At 41.9% G+C, this 18,773-nt stretch overlaps 1 protein-coding gene and 1 long non-coding RNA gene across 2 annotated transcripts in view; both read left to right on the top strand.

Moving 5' to 3' along the window:
* Nucleotides 1-858: 858 nt before the first annotated feature.
* On the top strand, nucleotides 859-3,858 carry LOC148112924 (uncharacterized). The gene is made up of 3 exons (XR_015729007.1): nucleotides 859-944; nucleotides 1,863-2,046; nucleotides 3,795-3,858. It is a non-coding gene; the product is annotated as an uncharacterized LOC148112924 (long non-coding RNA).
* A 1,210-nt stretch (nucleotides 3,859-5,068) lies between these two features.
* LOC132710561 (uncharacterized) overlaps nucleotides 5,069-18,773 on the top strand; it is a 54,549-nt gene continuing 40,844 nt past the window's right edge. The window contains exon 1 of the mRNA XM_060687153.2: nucleotides 5,069-5,177. The gene's annotated coding sequence lies outside the window, so the exon portion shown is untranslated. The remainder of the gene's footprint in view (nucleotides 5,178-18,773) is intronic.

The following is an 18,773-nucleotide window of genomic DNA, read 5'->3' as shown; positions in this document are numbered from 1 at the left end:
GTCAATATTCTGCCACTTAAGACATGCCATTGCTACTGTAGTTCTGCAAGTAATAATGCACTGATTCAGAGACATACAGCCTTCCAGGCTGAAATGTTCACATTATCTCTTGGGGAAGCCTTTGGGGGTAATAGTCACTCAAAGTGAATTGGGCTGGCAGCTGTAGGCCGGACACCCTACATATTTATTACACACCATACCACACACTATCCATCCATCCATCCATCCATCCTTCCATCCATCCATCTCTCTCTCTCTCTCTTTCTCTCCCTCCCTCCCTCCTTCTTTCTCTTTCTCTCTCTCTCTCTTTCTTTCTCTGTATGTTTCATTTGCTTTATGCCTTTATCAGCACATGAAGGTGGGTGGTTTCAAGTGTAGTTGTTTGTTTGTTGTACAGCTTCTAGCTGTTTGAGATACTTATGCCTTACTCTGATAATTGGGCCACAAAAATCACATTTACTGTACTAGGTGTGGGGAATAGATAGGGAAAGATGCAGGGGGTGGGCTGCTGGGGGTTTGTAGGGGTTCGGGAGAACCTCTAGCTAAGATTCTGTGCAGTTCAGAGAACCCCCAAATCCTACTCCTGGCTGGCTCCGCCCACCCCTCCCCTCCCAGGAGTCCCCACGCAGCCCATTTTAGATGCAGGTAAGTGGAGGGCATGCACAGAGGCTCCGAGAGGGCAAAAAATGGGCCTACTGGAAGTTTGGGAAGGCCGGAAACTGGCCTGTTTCAGAAGGCCTCTGGAGCCTGAGGAGGCCGTTTTCGCCCTCCCAAAGGCTTGAGGAAAGCCTCCAGGAGGGCAAAAATGCCCCCCCCCGTGGTGCAGAAGGCTGACTAGGCCACGCCCACCATGGCCATGCCCACCCAGCAACTGGGCAGAGAACTCCTTGCTAAAAATTTTGAAGCCCACCCCTGGAAATATGTGTATTATCTGCACATCTATGGTAAGAGGTTTTTTTTTTTTTTAATGAAGTAATGATCCCATAGAAGCTTCCCTATATTTCTCCAAACAAAATTCAAGACTGGAACAGCATGTCACGGATATAAAAAAACAGGATATATTAGCAACATGATCCATTTTTATGTGCTTGGCAAGTTTGTTGTTTTGCAACCCTTAATGCTGATATGCCAAATTTCAGCATTTAGATTTACTTAATTATGCTGACTATGATATGGTCCCAGGAGCTAAGATGAGGGATGAGTGAAGAATCACTTGGCCCTTCATGCGTGAGACAGTGATATACCAATCTTTCTTAAGCAGTATTCCCTGCCATGCGAGGAAATGTCTTTGTCCATAGATCCAGGTCTGTTGAAATTGCTTCCAGTTACAACCCCCTGAGTTACATCGTTATCAATTTAATAGTTGTATAATCTTGTTATTGGAACTGACTTTCATCTAGAATATGGCCACATATGATAAATTCTACACATGTACGGTATGTCCTTTTAAACTGAAACTCTATACAAGTAGAGATCGTTCATCTCATAGGACTTTCTCAGTATCTGAACAGGACAATGGGCAACCAGCCAGAATGATGTTCCACCTTATTTATACAATGACTTTGAGACATAAGGAAAATTTTGCAAGAATCTACTGTAAATTAAGCTACTTAATGCTGGCAAAGGTGCATTGAGGTGCATTGGCAACCTTCAGTCTCAAAAGACTGTGGTATCATGCTCTGGAAAGAGGTCCTAAAACAGCATTTGGTCTGACTAAAAAGGCCAGTTGGGGAGTGGCAATCCCTTCCACACTGAGGGCAGATGTGCCTGAGGTAGAAGTTAAGAAACAACCCTCTCTACAGCAAACATACATTTTGAAAGGAAAATACAGCATTCCTTCTTAATCTCATGTTTTCTTCTAGGAGGCCAAGGAAGAGTTTTCCTCAATGGTTTGGACCAAGAATATCTATCCCCTATTTCCTGGCAGCAAAACTGGAAACTGAGTTCTAAGAAATCTGGAGAGGAAAACATTAGGAGTCTTGTCTTAGAAGAAACAAAAGGAAGTGACGGTCTATCACATCATTGTCATTTATGTTGTCAATAAAGGTATATTTATTTTATTATACTGGTATTTATTTTTTATGTTATGTTAGTATTATTATTATTTTATTTTATTATTTTAGAAAATTTATATGGCCACCCAATTCACTCTCAGGGACTACTTTTTTTAAAACAAGGATAAAATCCCAATACAAAAACAAATATAATATAAATATAAATATAATATAATATATAATATAAATATAAAGTGTGGCATTGATCATGCTTTTTTATGATCTCTGGTGAGAGTGGGATGGGGATAGTATGCCCATTCTCATTCTCCTTGATCTCTTGGTGGCTTTTGATACTACTAACTGTCGTATCCCGGAGTGGCTTTGGGGATTTGGAGTGAGGAGGCACTATGTTGTCCTGGCTGATTCCTTCTTCTATGGTCACTTCCATTGTTGAGAAGAAGTGAGAGGTCTGGCCAGGGGTGGGATCCTACCAGTTTAACAAAGCTCAGTTTCCCTGAGCTTGCCTGTGCCAGACACGTGCTGTGCGCGTGTGCACATTTTGCAGAAAATTGAACTTCCACGTTGCTGAGAGAAAGGAAAACAGCTGAGGAGCCGCAATCCACTCTGCTTCCCCTGTCAGATGGGCTTCAGAAGCAGAAATATAAGTAAGTATAACCAGGGGTGAAATCCAGCAGGTTCTGACAGGTTCTGGAGAATCGATAGCGGAAATTTTGAGTAGTTCGGAGAAACAGCAAATACCACCTCTTGCTGGCCCCAGAGTGGGGTGGGAATGGAGATTTTACAGTATCCTTCCTCTGGAATGGGTGGAAATGAGATTTTTGCAGAATCCTTCCCCTGCCACACCCACCAAGCCACACCACGCCCACCACACCACACCACTCCCACCACACCACACCACTCCCACAGAACCGGTAGTAAAAAAAATTGAATTTCACCACTGAGTATAACGCAGGGGTGGGTGGGCAGGCCCAGTTCAAAGAAAAAGAGAACTGGTTCACTCATGGCTGAAAGTCGGAGAAAACGGTTCTACCGAACTGGTCCGAACTGGTAGAATCCCACCACTGGGTCTGGTCCTGGTCTCTTGCTTTGCAGTGTCCCACAAGGCTCGGTACTTTCTCCACTTACCTGCCTATTCTATCTTGACTATTGCAATGCATATATATGCAGATGAGGTCTTGGCAATACATTTTCTCCTTTTACCCAGGTTCTAGAAATAAACTCAACTGAGGCTTAGTGCTAATCATTGACATGGAACTATTCTGGATTCTTCTTCCTTTCTCTCCCAGGTGAGGGAATCCAGAAATGAACTTGGCTGCCACAGTATTTTGTGTATCACTACATTTTAAATATTTCTCTGATGGAATGGTTGAGTGTTTATCTCTTACCTTGGCAACTTTAAGACGTGTGAACTTCAACTCCCAGCATTCTCCAGTCAGGTTCGAATCTCACCCTCAGTCATAGAACCTGGCTAGATGATTTTGGCCCAGTTTGTATCTTCCTCAACCCCATCTGCATTTCAGGGTTGCTGTTATGGGGATAAAATGAAGACAAATCTCACTGTAATCTACCTTCAGGAGAAAAGGTTCAGATATAAATCAATCAAACAAACAAGCAGATCAATAATGAACAAGCAATAGAACACCCTGCAAAAACTCCACTGGCTACAAATTCAAATGAATCAACCTGTTTTAAACTCATTTACAGATTATCCTTTCTTCTTAACCCTAGGGCAAAATCAATCAATGTCCTTTAATGTTTGTAAATACGATTCCTTTTCAGGGTACTTCTTCCATTTTTCAAGACTTCGTTTCACCAAAGAGCGGGAACTTACTGCATATATTACCTACAAGATAGAAAAAAAATTCTGAAGTGATTTATCTTGGCCGGATATTTTTTACATCTCAGAAACCTGGCAATTCAACAGGGGTGTGTAGACTTTTTATATCCACTCTATTTTGGCAACTGAAAATTAGTCAGATCAATCCCACCCCAAGCCTCTAAATTATTCATTGCCCTTCCATATCATCCATGTTTCGATATGCTGGCACGCAGGAATATGCAGACGCCATTCAAATTTGATAGACAACCCTTAGGCCATACCTTCCCAGCCTGGAGATATATATCAGGTTCTATGTCAGTTGCCAAGAATGCAAATCTAGGGAAAGTTTTTTGTTTTGTTTTAAAGAAAGGGGGCTTGCCAATTTTTCTTTCATGTTTTAGCTGGTGACGGGAATACTTCAATGCCTTCCAATTCTTTTGAGAGGGAAAAATGTGTGCCCCCCCCTCCCGTGATTTCTCTCTCTCTCTCTCTCTCTCTCTCTCTCTCTCTCTCTCTCTCTCTCTCTATATATATATATATATATATATATATATATATCCAGCCAATACTCCTTAATGGCATTCCAGCTGTGTCTCTTTGCAGAACCTTGTTAGCAGACAGCAGTGTCAGCATTCTAAGTGAAATAAACATTCTAGGCCTGAAGTGCCAACACAAAATGGTTCCATCACAATTGCTGATTCACACACTTTGGTGCCAGGGATTGCTTAGGCAAAATGAATATTGGTTCATAATTTCTCGGAAGGAAGGCAAATACTTAACATAAGCTTCTGGTCACTACTGCCTGACTTCAGAACTGAGAAAAGACGATGGCTTCACAATTGCTCTCTTTAATTCTAAATTAATTAGTTGAGAAGAAATTCCACCCCTTGGTTCTGGTTGGCATAATTACCGATGCAAATTGAGCATTATTGTTCCGTGCTTTAGACTTCCTGCTGGATTGGCTAAGTGTCTATTTCTCAGTACTTCACAATCTGTAGTCCTTAATTTATCCGTACTTGCTTTGGACCAAATATTAAAGAAGCAATTGCCTTTCAGCATATTTGGAATCTCTCCCCTTCAATGGCACATTGCTCTAATGCTCCACTGATTCTCTCTAAAAGTTGCAATCAATTTGTGACAGAAAGGGAAATTTAATGAGTAATCATATTAACGATGTTTAATTTACTTGAATATAAATACATGTAAATTACATTTAAGTTTTTTTTTTTAATAGAATAGAATTCTTTATTGGCCAAGTGTGATTGGACACACAAGGAATTTGTCTTGATGCATATGCTCTCGGTGTACATAAAAGAAAAGATACATCCGTCAAGAATCATAAGGTACAACACTTAATGATAGTCATAGGGAAACAGTCAATATAAATTGTAAGGATACCAGCAAAAAGGTTACAGTCATACAGTCATAAGTGGGAGGAGATGGGTGATAGGAACAATGAGAAGATTAATAGTATTGCAGACTTAGTAACTAGTTTGGTGATGTTAAGGGAATTATTTGTTTAGCAGAGTGATGGCGTTTGGGAAAAAACTGTTGTTGTGTCTAATTGTTTTGGTGTGCAGTGCTCTATAGTGTCGTTTTGAGGGTAGGAGTTGAAACAGTTTATGTCCAGCATGTGAGGGGTCTGTAAATATTTTCACAGCTCTCTTTTTGACAGGTCCTTAATGGAAGGCAGGTTGGTAGTAATTGTTTTTTCTGTAGTTCTAATTATCCTCTGAAGTCTGTGTCTGTCTTGTTGGGTTGCAGAACCAAACCAGACAGTCATAGAGGTGCAGATGACAGACTCAATAATTCCTCTGTAGAACTGTATCAGCAGCTCCTTGGGCAGTTTGAGCTTTCTGAGTTGGCGCAGAAGGAGGGATGAAAAGTCAGAAGGAGGGATGAGAAGATATTTGCAGACCAGTGGTGGGTTGCTACCGGTTCACCCTGGATTGGGCAAACTGGTAGTGGCGGTGGGGGCAGGCTCCGCCCACCCACCTGGACATCTCTGCTCATGCACAGAAGCATCGTGCGCGAGCATGCGCATGCCCATGAATGAACCGGTAGTGACCGAAATTGAAACCCACTACTGCTGCAGACCCCTCACATGCTGGACACAAACCATTTCAACTTCTTCCCTTGGGACGGCACTATAGGGTATTGTATGCCAAGACAACTAGACAACTAGACACAGGGACAGTTTTTTCCCCTTGTGCCATAATTCTAATTCTCACAGTTGACAAAACACAGTGACTACTAGTTCTGTCTAATGTGTTATTAACCCACAGTGTGTGGCTGTAGTATTATTTATCCTTTTATTACCTCTTATTTCTCCCTTCTATTGTTGCACTTTAGTATTATGGTTTGTTGCACAGTCGGCCAGATGTTCAGACTGAAGTTGGATTTTTTTCCTACCTATCGAGTCCTTTCCAAGGACCTGGGATAGGTAGCTGTGGATGTTTGATGGTGTTACATATATTGTTGCAGAATATAAATTGTTCTGAGTATAGCCACTCTTTGTTGTTTGTAAGAACACTGAGTGCTTCTGTACAGTGACAAATTTCTTGTGTCTAACCACATTTAGCCAAATATTTCTCTTCTCTTCTCTTCTCTTCTCTTCTCTTCTCTTCTCTTCTCTTCTCTTCTCTTCTCTTCTCTTCTCTTCTCTTCTCTTCTCCTCTCCTCTCCTCACCTCTCCTCTCCTCTCCTCACCTCGCCTCTCCTCTCTTTTCTCTGCCACTCCACTCCACTCCACTCCACTCCACTCCACTCCACTCCATTCTATTCTATTCTATTCTTTTGCCATAGAAGAGTGATCCACTATTGGTTACCTGTACAGATGTTTCACCAATACGTTATTAGGAATGCATCAGTTGCTAAATATCAGACTTGTGAGGTAGACCAGACAGGAAGCATTAGAGCAAGCTAATTTTACTCAACTATAAAGTTACATTAGCAGAGTATTGCAAGTCTTTCTCTCCCTTTACAACTCAAGAAATTAGGGAGGGTCCCTTCTGAACTGCTTGTTCCAGTCCCATTCCTGCTTTGCTAAGTTGCCTTTTACCTGATCATTCCCCTGACTGTGTCTCTTTTCCCTGTCTCCCCAAGGTCATTGAAACATACCATTACACTAAATTAACACATTCCACCAACACATACTTTAAGCAGCATATGGGGCATTTTGTTCACATATGTGAGACATCGTATCTGCTGCAACCAGGCATATACCATATTTTCTTGTGAGTATGCTTGATAGCCACAAAGCATTAAAAGTAGACTGACACAGGATTGCACCATTCATATTTCCAAATGCAAAAAAGAAAGCACATAAACAACTTTTTTTTTTCCACTTTACTGTATACCTAAATTCTCATGACAGGCTTTTGAGTATTTTTTCTTTATTGATAAGTAACTTTGGCAAATGTGTTCTTTTTTCCTACAACTTTCGCTACTCTCAGAATATAGTTACACGCACTTCCTTTATATTGTTTTATTTTTATATTTTGCTCATTTAATTCCATAGCTTTGTTCTCTGAGTCTTGGTTACAATTTTCCTCTATTTTGTTCTGTTTATGGACGTCACTCTATGTAAAAGCTCTGAATGTCATAAAATTGATAGCTTCTGTATTCAGATGTGGAAATGTCAACAGTGTTTAGATTCAGCTGTAATCTAACAAACCTTTAAAAGTTTATGTATGTTTAGGACTTGTTCCCAACTGTGTGAATAGCACAAGAAAAAAGATGATATAAATAGCCTGGCTACATCCTATAATCCAAATTATCTACACCTAATTTAAGTGAGTTTTGTGTCTTTGTTGTTTACTTTTTGGAACCAGGCCATTTTTGTTTTATTTTGTGCTTAAACTTTCAGCTGCCAATAAGAAATATAGTATAAACACTGCTCTCTCCATCTGTTGCAGAGGTGGGTTTCAGCAGGTTCTGACCAGTTCTGAAGAACTGGAAGTGGAAATTATGAGTAGTTTGGAGAACCGGTAGTAAAAATTCTGATTGGCCCCGCTCCCTTCTATTCTCTGCCTCCTGAGTCCCAGCTGAACAGGAGGAAATGGGGATTTTGCAGTAACCTTCCCCTGGATTGGGGTGGGAATGGAGATTTTACCACCAAGCCATGCCCATAGAACCAGTAGTACAAAATTTTGAAACCCACCACTGATCTGTTGCATTTGAAAACTGTTCCTTCAGTGATAGATTTTCCCCTCCTCCTCCTCCTCCATTGTTCTTGTCTTTGTGCAGCTACAAAGAAATTTAAGGCTTACATTTTCTTTCTAAAATCATAATTCTAAGAAAGACAAAGAACTCTTAAACAGTTCTTTTGGTTTAATTGTCATTAATAAAACTGATGTTTAAGTAGCAGGGAGAAATGAGGAATGTTTCCTTACTTTCTATTCTGGCATTCTTACAATGATTGGTGAGCATAATTCAAGTGAGAAAATAATTGGAGATATTTATATAATTCTTCTAGACCAGTGATGGCTAACCTTTTTGCCATTGCGTGCCAGGAGAGGGGGGGCGGGGGAGGGTCGCGCGCACACATGCCCATACACATGGGTGCGCAACCCCCTCCCCCCTCGCTCCTGGCACATGATGGCCTGGTAGGCCCGTTTTTCTTTCTTACCTGGTTCCAGATCCTCTCTGTGTATCTGGGAAGGGCGAAAACAGCCTTTCCCACTCCCTTGGAGGCCCTACGGAGGCTGAAAGGGCCCATTTCCCAACTCTCGGTAGGACAGGAAGTGACATTTTTTGCTGTCCCCAGCCTCCAGAACCTCTCTAGGAGTCTCTAGGAGCCTCTCTAGGAGTCTCTAGTAGCCTCTCTAGGAGCCTCTGGAGGCTGGGGACAGGAAAAAATATCATTTCCTGTCCCTTTCAGCCTCCGTAGGGCCTCCAAGGGAGTGGGAAAGGCTGTTTTTGCCCTTCCCAGATACACAGAGAGGATCTGGAGCCAGGTAAGAAAGAAAAAGGGGCCTTCCCCACCCCGCCCCCAGGCCCTCCAGAGGCAGGAAACAGCCTGTTTCCCTACTTCTGGTGGGCCCAGAAGGCCCGAAAAACAGCTGGCCAGCGCACGCATGCGCCCCAGAGCTGAGCTGGCATGCCCACTGATATGGCTCCGCGTGCCACCTGTGGCACGCGTGCCATAGGTTTGCCATCACGATTCTAGACCATGGCCTGAATCAAAAAATGTATCCAAGTATGTAGGGGAATAGACCAGTGGTAAAATTCAGTTTTTTTAACTACCAGTGCTGTAGGCGTGGCTTGGTGGGCGTGGCTTGGTGGGAATGGCAGGGCAAGGCTACTGCAAAATCCCCATTCTCTCCCCACTCCTGGGGGAAGGATATTGCAAAATCTCCATTCCCACCCCACTCTGGGACCAACCAGAGGTGGTATTTGCCAGTTCTCTGAACTACTCAAAATTTCTGCCACCGGTTCTCCAAACTACTCAAAATTTCCGCTACGGTTCTCCTGAACCTGTCAGAACCTGCTGGATTTCACCCCTGGAATAGACCCACATGCGTTCCTCCACATTTCATGCTTGTGTACTAATATCATGTCTTTAGTTCTAAGCTTTGTTCTGTCAAAGTGGCAGTGCAGATGAGTGGGATTGCTCTTATATTGGAGGTATGAAGGATGAGACCACCATTCTTATGCATTTTTGAGGCCACCATCATATCTGGCCTGCAGATATGTGTAAGGCAGAAATTGATAAGTTTTGGTGGTGATCATAATAACTTGCAGTAAGTAGTAGATTGTTTATATTTTTCATTTTTCAAAGATTGGAATAAACTTATATAGTTTATAATATCACAATATTTAGATATTTCTTGCCTTCTTAAGATATTGTTGTTATTATCTCTGGTAACCCTTAATGGACTTTTGTTGACCAGGTTTGAATGTCAAGCTTTAAGGATATGTTTATATACATGAGATGAGATATAGGAAGAAGAAATGATGTGTTGTATTTTAAGAGAAGGTGATATGTTACTAAAATTGTTTATACTTGTTGTTATGAAGGGGCAAGTCATTTCTTTATATATTTCTTTTATTTTTATTTATTATATTCGTTTTCCTTTCTTTCCTTTCCTATTTTTTCCCTTCTTTTCTTTTCTATTTTTATATTCTTTTTCAGTTTGTATTGGTTCTTATTTTTTTAACTGTAATGTTTTATAATAAAGTTTGTTGATGAGGTAGACCGGTTGCTTTCATGGTGTGGAGACAATAAATTGGTCCTTAACACCAATAAGACCAAAGAGCTTATAGTGGACTATAGAAGGAATAGATCAGACATCCAGCACTTGCGCGCAGCACATGTCTGGCGCACGCACTCTGCGAACCGGTTGTTCAACCAGTAGGATCCCACCCCTGGACTAGAGGTGACATGATAGCAGTTTTCTGATTTCTAAGGGGCTCCCACAAAGAAGAGGGAGGGGGGTGTCAACCTATTCTCCAAAGCACCTGAAGACAGAACAAGAAGCAACTGGTGGAAGCTGATCTAAGCAACCTAAGGAGAATTTCACTAATGGAATTAGTGAACTAATTAACCAGTAGAATGGCTTGCCTTCAGAAGTTGTGGGTCCTCCAATGCTGGAAGTTTTTAAAAAAGAGATTGGACAACCATTGGTCTGAAATGGTATTGGGTATTTCCTGCTTGAGCAGAGGGTTGGTCTAGCAGACTTCCTTCCGACATCTGTTATTCTGTTAAAAGAGCCAGCCCTAGCATTATTTGAGAGGATAGCATATTGAGAAGATGGTGGAACATGATTATGAAGGCCAGGAAGACAGGGCTATATCTGCCCAATTTCTGAACTGCTGTCTGATCTGCCCAATTTCCTCCCAGCCACCATGGCAGACTATCCACTATCCACTAGGCCAGTGATGGCTAACCTTTTTGCTGTCATGTGCCAGAAGTGTGGGAAGTGTGGGGGGGTTGCAGGCGCATGGCACATGTGCCACATCTATAATTCAATGCGCCCCGCCCTCCCATGCATGTGCGTGCGATCCCCCCACGCTCCCCCCTGCTTTTGGCACACAATGGCACGGTGGGCCCAGTAGGCCTGTTTTTTTGCCCTCTCCAGGCTCCTGAGGCTTTCTAGGAGCCCGGGGAGGGCAAAAACCGCCTTCCCCACACCACCGGAGGCCCTCCGGAGGCCAGAAACAGCCTGTTTCCCGGGCTGGAAGATCTGAAAATCAGCTGGCTGGCATGCTTGCGCACTGGAGCTGAGCTAGGGCAACACTCGCGTGCCCACCGATATGGCTCCACGTACCACCTGTGGCACACGTGCCATAGGTTCGCCATCACGGCACTAGGCTATCCTTAGTTTGGAGCATTCAACAGCCAAGAGGTTCTTTCACATGCAGAATCAGAATTCTCCCATTTGGTTATACTGTACATCCAAGGCTACGAAGATTCTTGGGTTGGCATACCAAGATTTTAAATAGATTTTGTTTAAATTGAAACTTGAATGTGAATTTGGCAGCTCATTCTGAAGGAAAACATTTAAGAAATCATAAAGGGAGCCAAAAGAGTGTTGAACAAACAAATAATATAGTGGATTGGGGAGAAGAGCATCACATGGTCCTAATATCTTTATTTTCACTGATTTTTTGGAAAGAGAGAAAGGGAGAAAATAAAGACACATAGCAAGTTAGCAAACAAACAAATGAATCTAAACCTACGTTGAAGATCCTGACCAAATGGAGGAAAGCCAAATGAAACAAAAGCATAATCTGACAATAACAAACATTTGCATACCTCAATAACTTTCCTACGCAGTAATCTCTTACAGGAACTTTCTTCATTCATGTACCCACATTAACTTTCAGAAAATACTACTATAGTGCATTGACCTGCTCGGCAAATATCATCTTTAATCAATCTAATGAATAGCTCTTTTGTTTGCCAATTGCTGTACATAGAACATGTCATTTGAAAATGTGCTACTTAGAGGGTTTGTATCACTTGAAAATGCAGAAAATGATGAAGATGGTCTACAGATGTACCCAAAGGGCCTTTTTCCTAAAGTCAGGGTTCCAAGGAACACCCCCCAAAAAATAAAGCTCTGAGGCCTGAGGTTCCTCAAAGTTCCAATTTATTAGAGATGTCATGTTGGCACATCTGGGAAAACCCGAATCTGAAGCTTCCGGGTTTTCCCCACCCAGCTAAGAGTTCACAGCCCTGCCGCACACCCACAAGTTCATCACATTGTCCAATCAACTCTTCACACTCCATCAGATACCATCTTCAGGCAGTCTCCATCAGATGCAGGCAAAAGTCTTTGAATACAGAATGTTGTTATGACTAACTTTCTACACCTATTTCTTAAATACAAAGAAGCAATAGGATATGAAAAGGGGGACAAGGCGTGAGAGGTCTATGTTTAGGAGATACATTTGGGATGAAGGACATGCAGTGAACAAAGCATTCAAGTTCTTTAAGTGATATAATTGGAATTGGAGAGAATGAGTTTTGCTGCCGCTAGCTCTGTATTTTCAATAACATGGAATAACATGGGTTTCATCCATTTAGAAAGTATTTAGATTGTTGACCCTCTGCTAGGCTCCGAGCATTTGGACATTTCCAAAGATGAGAAAGGAGGCAAATGTCAGATGCTAAGACTTGACATACTGGAAGTGACATTCTGGAAATGAAGCCATTTCGCAAGGAAACGTCAAGGTGTTAATTTCAAGCGGTGTTGAGATGCTGATCTCTGCCCAGTCATCTTGTTTGGAAGTCAGCATACTGCTGTGATCCAAATTAACAAAAGGCAGGATGACAGTAGCTTAATGATAGCTAAGAAGCAGGGATGATTCCCAATTCTCCCAGCAAAGCTCAAGATAAAAACAGGCAAACAACAGTAATCTAGGTTGGATAACCTATTTCAGAAGAAAGAAGACCACTCTTCTATAAACTATTTATAAATAAATATGAATTGCAAAAGTCAGAAAGACTTCAGCATTTTGATGATTTCACAGAAGGAATAACAGTATTACAAAGAAATAATGATTTCTTTGTAATACTGTCTTACCATTTGACTCGTCTTCTCAAATAGTTTATTTTCCTTTTAAAAATCAGATTCTGTTACTAGCATTATGGTGATCAAGCATCTGTTCCTTGGCCTTCTAAGGTCAGAGCAGGGGTGAAATCTGACAGGTTCTGGAGAACCAGTAGCAGAAATATTGAGCAGTTTGGAGAACCGGTAGTGGAAATTTTGAGTAGTTCGGAGAACCGGCAAATACCACCTCTGGCTGGTCCCAGAGTGGGGTGGGAATGTAGATTTTGCAATATTCTTCCCCCAGGAGTGGGGAGGGGATGGAGATTTTACAGTATCCTTCCCTTGCCATGCCCACCAAGCCACACCCACCAAGCCACACCACGCCCACCAAGCTATGCCCACAGAACCGGTAGTAAAAAAATTTGGATTTCACCACTGGGTCAGAGTAATGTTAATGGATATATTTAGCCACCATGCTACATTGGGACAAACTGTAGAACTGAACATGAATGAATAGATAATATTTTACCTTCTTAAGAATAACTAATAATAATTAATATAGAAACCACCATCATTCGAGTAAATCTCTTCTCCCACTGATATCTCTCTGATTACAACCTTGCTTTAAAAAAAAAAAGATAAATATGACCATAAACAACACTCATCATCATTCCTATCAAATAACAGCAAAGCAAGATATATATTTTTTGCAGACTTTTAAACAACTATGTGAAATCTGGCCAGTCCTTCCCAAGTCTGACTTGTCTGAATAATGGCTGGAGCCAGAGAAGTATGATCTTGCTTTGAAAAGCTGACACGAAATAAGCCACAAGTCCCCAACAGATAGTGAGCAACTGTTTAAGTCAGCCTCGGTGTTCTCTTGGGAGTCTGAATTTTTCTAAAGGGAGTGATAAGAACCTTTTACTATTTACCCCTATGAATACATGCCAAGAACTTCAAAGGATTTTCTTAATTGACTACAGATTGAATAAACAGAGTATTTTCTGCCAACGCCATTGCAGCTTGCTCTAACACTTGACTGTTGGCCCCATGTGAGCTTTCAAAAGGAGGGGGGTCAATTTAGGATTTGCCAAAAACGACAAGAGATTGGTGCAATCTGCTTTCCTTAGCTATCGGTGGCACCAGTTCTCAGACTCACTTCTTTGTATCTAAAGAGCCATTGTGTTGATAAGTCTGACAACTGTTCAGTTTAAAATGAAGCTGGAGCAGGGGTGAAATACAGCAGGTTCTAACAGATTCTGGAGAACTGGTAGCAGAAATTTCGAGTTGTTCGGAGAACCGGCAAATACCACCTCTGGCTGGCCCCAGAGTGGGGTGGGAATGGGAATGGAGATTTTGCAATATCCTTCCCTCAGGAGTGGGGAGGGAATGGGGATTTTGCAGTATCCTTCCCCTGGAGTGGGGTGGGAATGGAGATTTTGCAGTATTCTTCCCCTGCCACACCCACCAAGCCACACCCACAGAACTGGTAGGGAAAAGTTTTGGATTTCACCCCTGAGCTGGAGATCCTTGTTTGTAGTCAACAATAGCCCTTTAGCTCAACGAGAAGCTCTTATAAGTTCATTCTATTTATTTGCATTCATTTTAAAGATACTTCAGTTTATTTATTTATTTTTTTTATTTTTTATTTATTTTGTCAAGCATGTATTAGATAACAGATATAAGTAAAACATGATTATGAATACATGAAATGGATATGAATAAAGGGGGACATTAGGACAGGGACAGTAGGAACATTGGTGCACTTATGCACACCTCTTACAGACATCTTAGGAATGGGGTGAGGTCAACAGTAGACAGTCTAAGGTTAAAGTTTTGGGGGTTTGGGGAAGAAACCACAGAGTCAGGTAGTGCATTCCAGGCATTGACCACTCTGTTGCTGAAGTCGTATTTTCTGCAATCGACTTTGGAGCGGTTTACCTTGAGTGGTTTACTTTAAGTTTGTATCTATTGTGTGCTTTTGTATTGTTGTGGTTGAAACTGAAGTATTCATTGACACGTAGGACGTTGTAGCAGATAATTTTATGTACTATGTTTAGGTCAGACCGAAGGCGGTGTAGTTCTAAATTGTCTAAGCACAAAATTTCAAGTCTGGTGACATCTTGTACAGGGTTGTATGGGTTCAGTTGTACATTCGTTTAGGGTCCAATTAATAAGAGGTTGATTGAGATCACCAAGAAAGATAAGAGGGAGTTGCCCTATGGGAGAATGACCTCTCTCGTGATATTTTTTAAAACATAATTTCACCTATTAAATCAAACAAACACAGATTTTACCGCTGATAAGCAAACATCAGAAATTAAAGGTATGTGCAGCTCAGCATAAAATAACCAATCCAAGAGATCAATATATTAAAGTGTTTGCTTTAAGAAATTAGTCACCTAAAATCACCATAACTAAAAGCCAGGTTTTAAAACTTTGATTTATCCATTGGTAAAGATTTTCATTAATTAAAGCTGATACTGAAAAGGTTCTCTATCCTGCTTTTAGCTCTAACTGATCTTAGTGACAGTGAAAATGACATCAGGGCCTCTAAAGTCATCTTATGAACTGTATTAAAGAAGATGTCACTTTCTCACTGGGCACCCACAAGTTGAGATACTAAGTTGGATAAAGCCACATAAAGGTAAAGGTTCCCCTCGCACATATGTGCTAGTCATTCCCGACTCTAGGGGGCAGTGCTCATCTCTGTTTCAAAGCTGAAGAGCTAGCGCTGTCCGAAGACGTCTCCATGGTCATGTGGCCGGCATGACTAAATACTAAAGGTGCATGGAGCACTGTTACCTTCCCACCAAAGGTGGTCCCTATTTTTCTACTTGTGTTTTTTTACGTGCTTTCGAACTGCTAGGTTGGCCGAAGCTGGGACAAGTAACGGGAGCTCACCCCATTACGCGGCACTAGGGATTCAAACTGCTGAACTGCCGATCTTTCGATCGACAAGCTCAGCATCTTAGCCACTGAGCTACCACGTCCCCCACTTACTGCATTCCTTTTCCTGGCAGGCTTTTCCATGTGATCTTTATCCATACTACTTTAATGCCAGCTGTCGCTGGATCCTGCTTTAGAATGCTCATGGGTGGGACAGGCCAAAACTCCAAAACCATTATTCCTCCACTCTTCGAAAATTAGACCCTGATCTCTTATACAGTACAGGATAAAAATTGCTTTCTTAGCCCATCATTGAATCAGTTGTTGAGTTCTATCTGAGATTTGGTATTCTATTACAGAATATGTCCTTGTAACTTCAACTATGTTAACCATTCTACATTCTTCTGACATCTTATTATTGAGAAGCAGCTTTGGCAAATACTGTATTTATACTAGTTAAGAGTTTTGATTAAGTATTTAGGACAGAGATGCAGTTTTTTTAACTGAGGATTAGAAGGCAGTCATATTATGATATCTGAGTTTGATAGATATTTTTTCCTGCTGCAATTATTAATGAGGACTGAAAGTACAGATTTAGTCAGATTTAGTGGGCTGCTGGGGGTTCGCAGGGGTTCGGGAGAACCTCTAGCTTAGATTCTGTGCAGTTTGGAGAACCCCCAAATCCCACTCCTGGCTGGCCCCGCCCACCCTGCCCCTCCCCTCCCAGGAGTCCCCACATGGCCCGTTTTGGATGCAGGTAACTGCAGGGCGTGCACGGAGGCTTGAGGAAGGTGAAAAACAGGCCTACCACAAGTTCAAGAAGACTGGAAATGGGCCCATTTCCAGCCTCCAGAGGGCCTCTGGAGCAGGGGAGGCCATTTTCGCCTCCTCATGGAGGCTCAAGGAAAGCCTCCGGAGCCAGGGAGGCAAAAACACCCCCCCCCCCCGTGGTGCAGGAGGCTGACTAGGCCACGCCCACCATGGCCACATCCACCCAGCAACTGGGCAGAGAACCCCTTGCTAAAAATGTTGAAGCCCACCCCTGGATTTAGTCCCATATTTTTAGGGATAAGCACCAATGAGATTTATGACTGATTCATGTATAATTGTTCTCTTATTTCTGGTCTGTCACTTATCTATCTATCTATCTATCTATCTATCTATCTATCTATCTATCTATCTATCTATACACACACACAAATATATATATATATATATTTATAAATAATTTATTCTGCAACATTTGTACTCTCATGAGAAGTTCTAACATGCTTTAATAACAAGTCCTGGAAAGATTGCAACATAATAAAAAGCAACTACATGGGGCTCCCCTTGAGGAGCACCCGGAGGCTCCAACTGGTCCAGAATGCGGCCGCGCGGGTGGTGATGGGGGTGACTCGACGCTCCCATATAACACCTCTCCTGCACAAGCTGCACTGGCTCCCAGTGGTCTTCCGGGTGCACTTCAAGGTATTGGTTGCCACCTTCAGAGCGCTCCATGGCTTAGGACCCTGGTATTTATGAGTCCGCCTTCTGCCGCTAGTAGCCTCCCACTGACCAGTATGCTCCCACAGAGAGGGACTCCTCAGGGTTCTGTCGGCCAAACAATGTCGGCTGGTGGCCCCCAGGGGGACAGCCTTCTCTGTGGGGGCACCTACCCTCTGGAACGAGTTGCCCCCGGAGATACAGTGGATCCCGGATCTGCGCACTTTCCGCCTTGCCTTAAAGACATTTTTGTTTCATCAAGCCGGGCTGACCTGACCATACTTTTGCTTTAATTGCTTAAAATTGCTTTAATTTTAAATTGCTAAATTATGGGTTTTAATATGGGGGTGTTTTAACTGTGGGCCAAATTAATTTAAATTGGTTTTTAATATTGTTTTAATTTTTGTATTTTCTGTATTTTATCTGTCGCCCCGAGTCCTTCGGGAGAAGGGCGGTATACAAATATAATAAATAAACAAACAAACAAACAAACAAACTTTTTGTGACTCCTTTCAAGCATATCTTTCTTTGTGACTTTTGTGACTGCTTTCAAACGTATCTCTTAGAATTTTCTTTCATTGATCTGGAAATACGTTTTCAAAATGCTTAAAAGTACACGCAAAAAACACTTTTTACAATCTTTCCAACAAAGGGTTTTAAAAGAAATAATGGGTGCACTTGCACACCAGCTTTTCAGTGTGAAGTATTTTGACTTTAACATTTTGGGAGACCACAAAGCAATATCTATACGCTGTAGTACATGGACTATAATTTTCCAAACTGATTCTCCCTAGATATCTCAATCTTTTATTCCCAGCCAATACTGAGCCCCATTACATCTGGAGGCTAAAACATATGAAGAAAAGTTGCAGGAATTGGGTATGCCTACTTTAATGACATGCAGGACATGATAGCAGTCTTCCAATACTAAGGGGCTGCCACAAAGATGAGGGGGTCAACCTATTCTCCAAAGCACCTGAAGGCAGGAGAAGAAGCAAATCGATGAAACTAATCAAGGAGAGAACCAACCTAGAACTAAAGAGAACTTTTCTTACAGAACAATTAATCAGTGGAACGACTTGCCTCCAGAAGTTGGGAATGCTCCAACACTGGAGGTTTTTAAGAAAAGATCAGACAGTCATTTGTCTGAAATATGATAGTTTCCTGCTTGAGCAGGGAGTTGGACAAGAAGACCTCCAAAGTCTCTTCCAACTCTACTATTCTTTTATTCTGTTGTTCTGTTATTTTGTTATTTGTAAAAGTAATAAGAGTCCTTTCCCACTCTGTTATTCTGGAGATTGAGGAGACCTGGAATAGGATGTCTCCACTCCATGAAACTTTTTTTATTAGTTCTTTTATAGCATGTCCATTTCCTCTCTTCCTCTAAGACAGTGTTTCTCAACCTTGGAAGCTTGAAGATGGGTGGACTTCAACTCCCAGAATCCTCCAGCCAGCGCTGCTGGCTGGAGGATTCTGGGAGTTGAAGTCCGCCCATCTTCAAGCTACCAAGGTTGAGAAACACTGCTCTAAGAGATCCGCCATTCCCCTTAAAAGAACCTTGAGTGG

The sequence above is a fragment of the Pantherophis guttatus genome, chromosome 7, assembly GCF_059756535.1.
Source record: "Pantherophis guttatus breed Tessera chromosome 7, ASM5975653v1, whole genome shotgun sequence".
Classification (NCBI taxonomy): domain Eukaryota; kingdom Metazoa; phylum Chordata; class Lepidosauria; order Squamata; family Colubridae; genus Pantherophis; species Pantherophis guttatus.
Note: the sequence above shows the minus strand (reverse complement) of the source record. Positions and strands in the feature narration are given on the sequence as shown.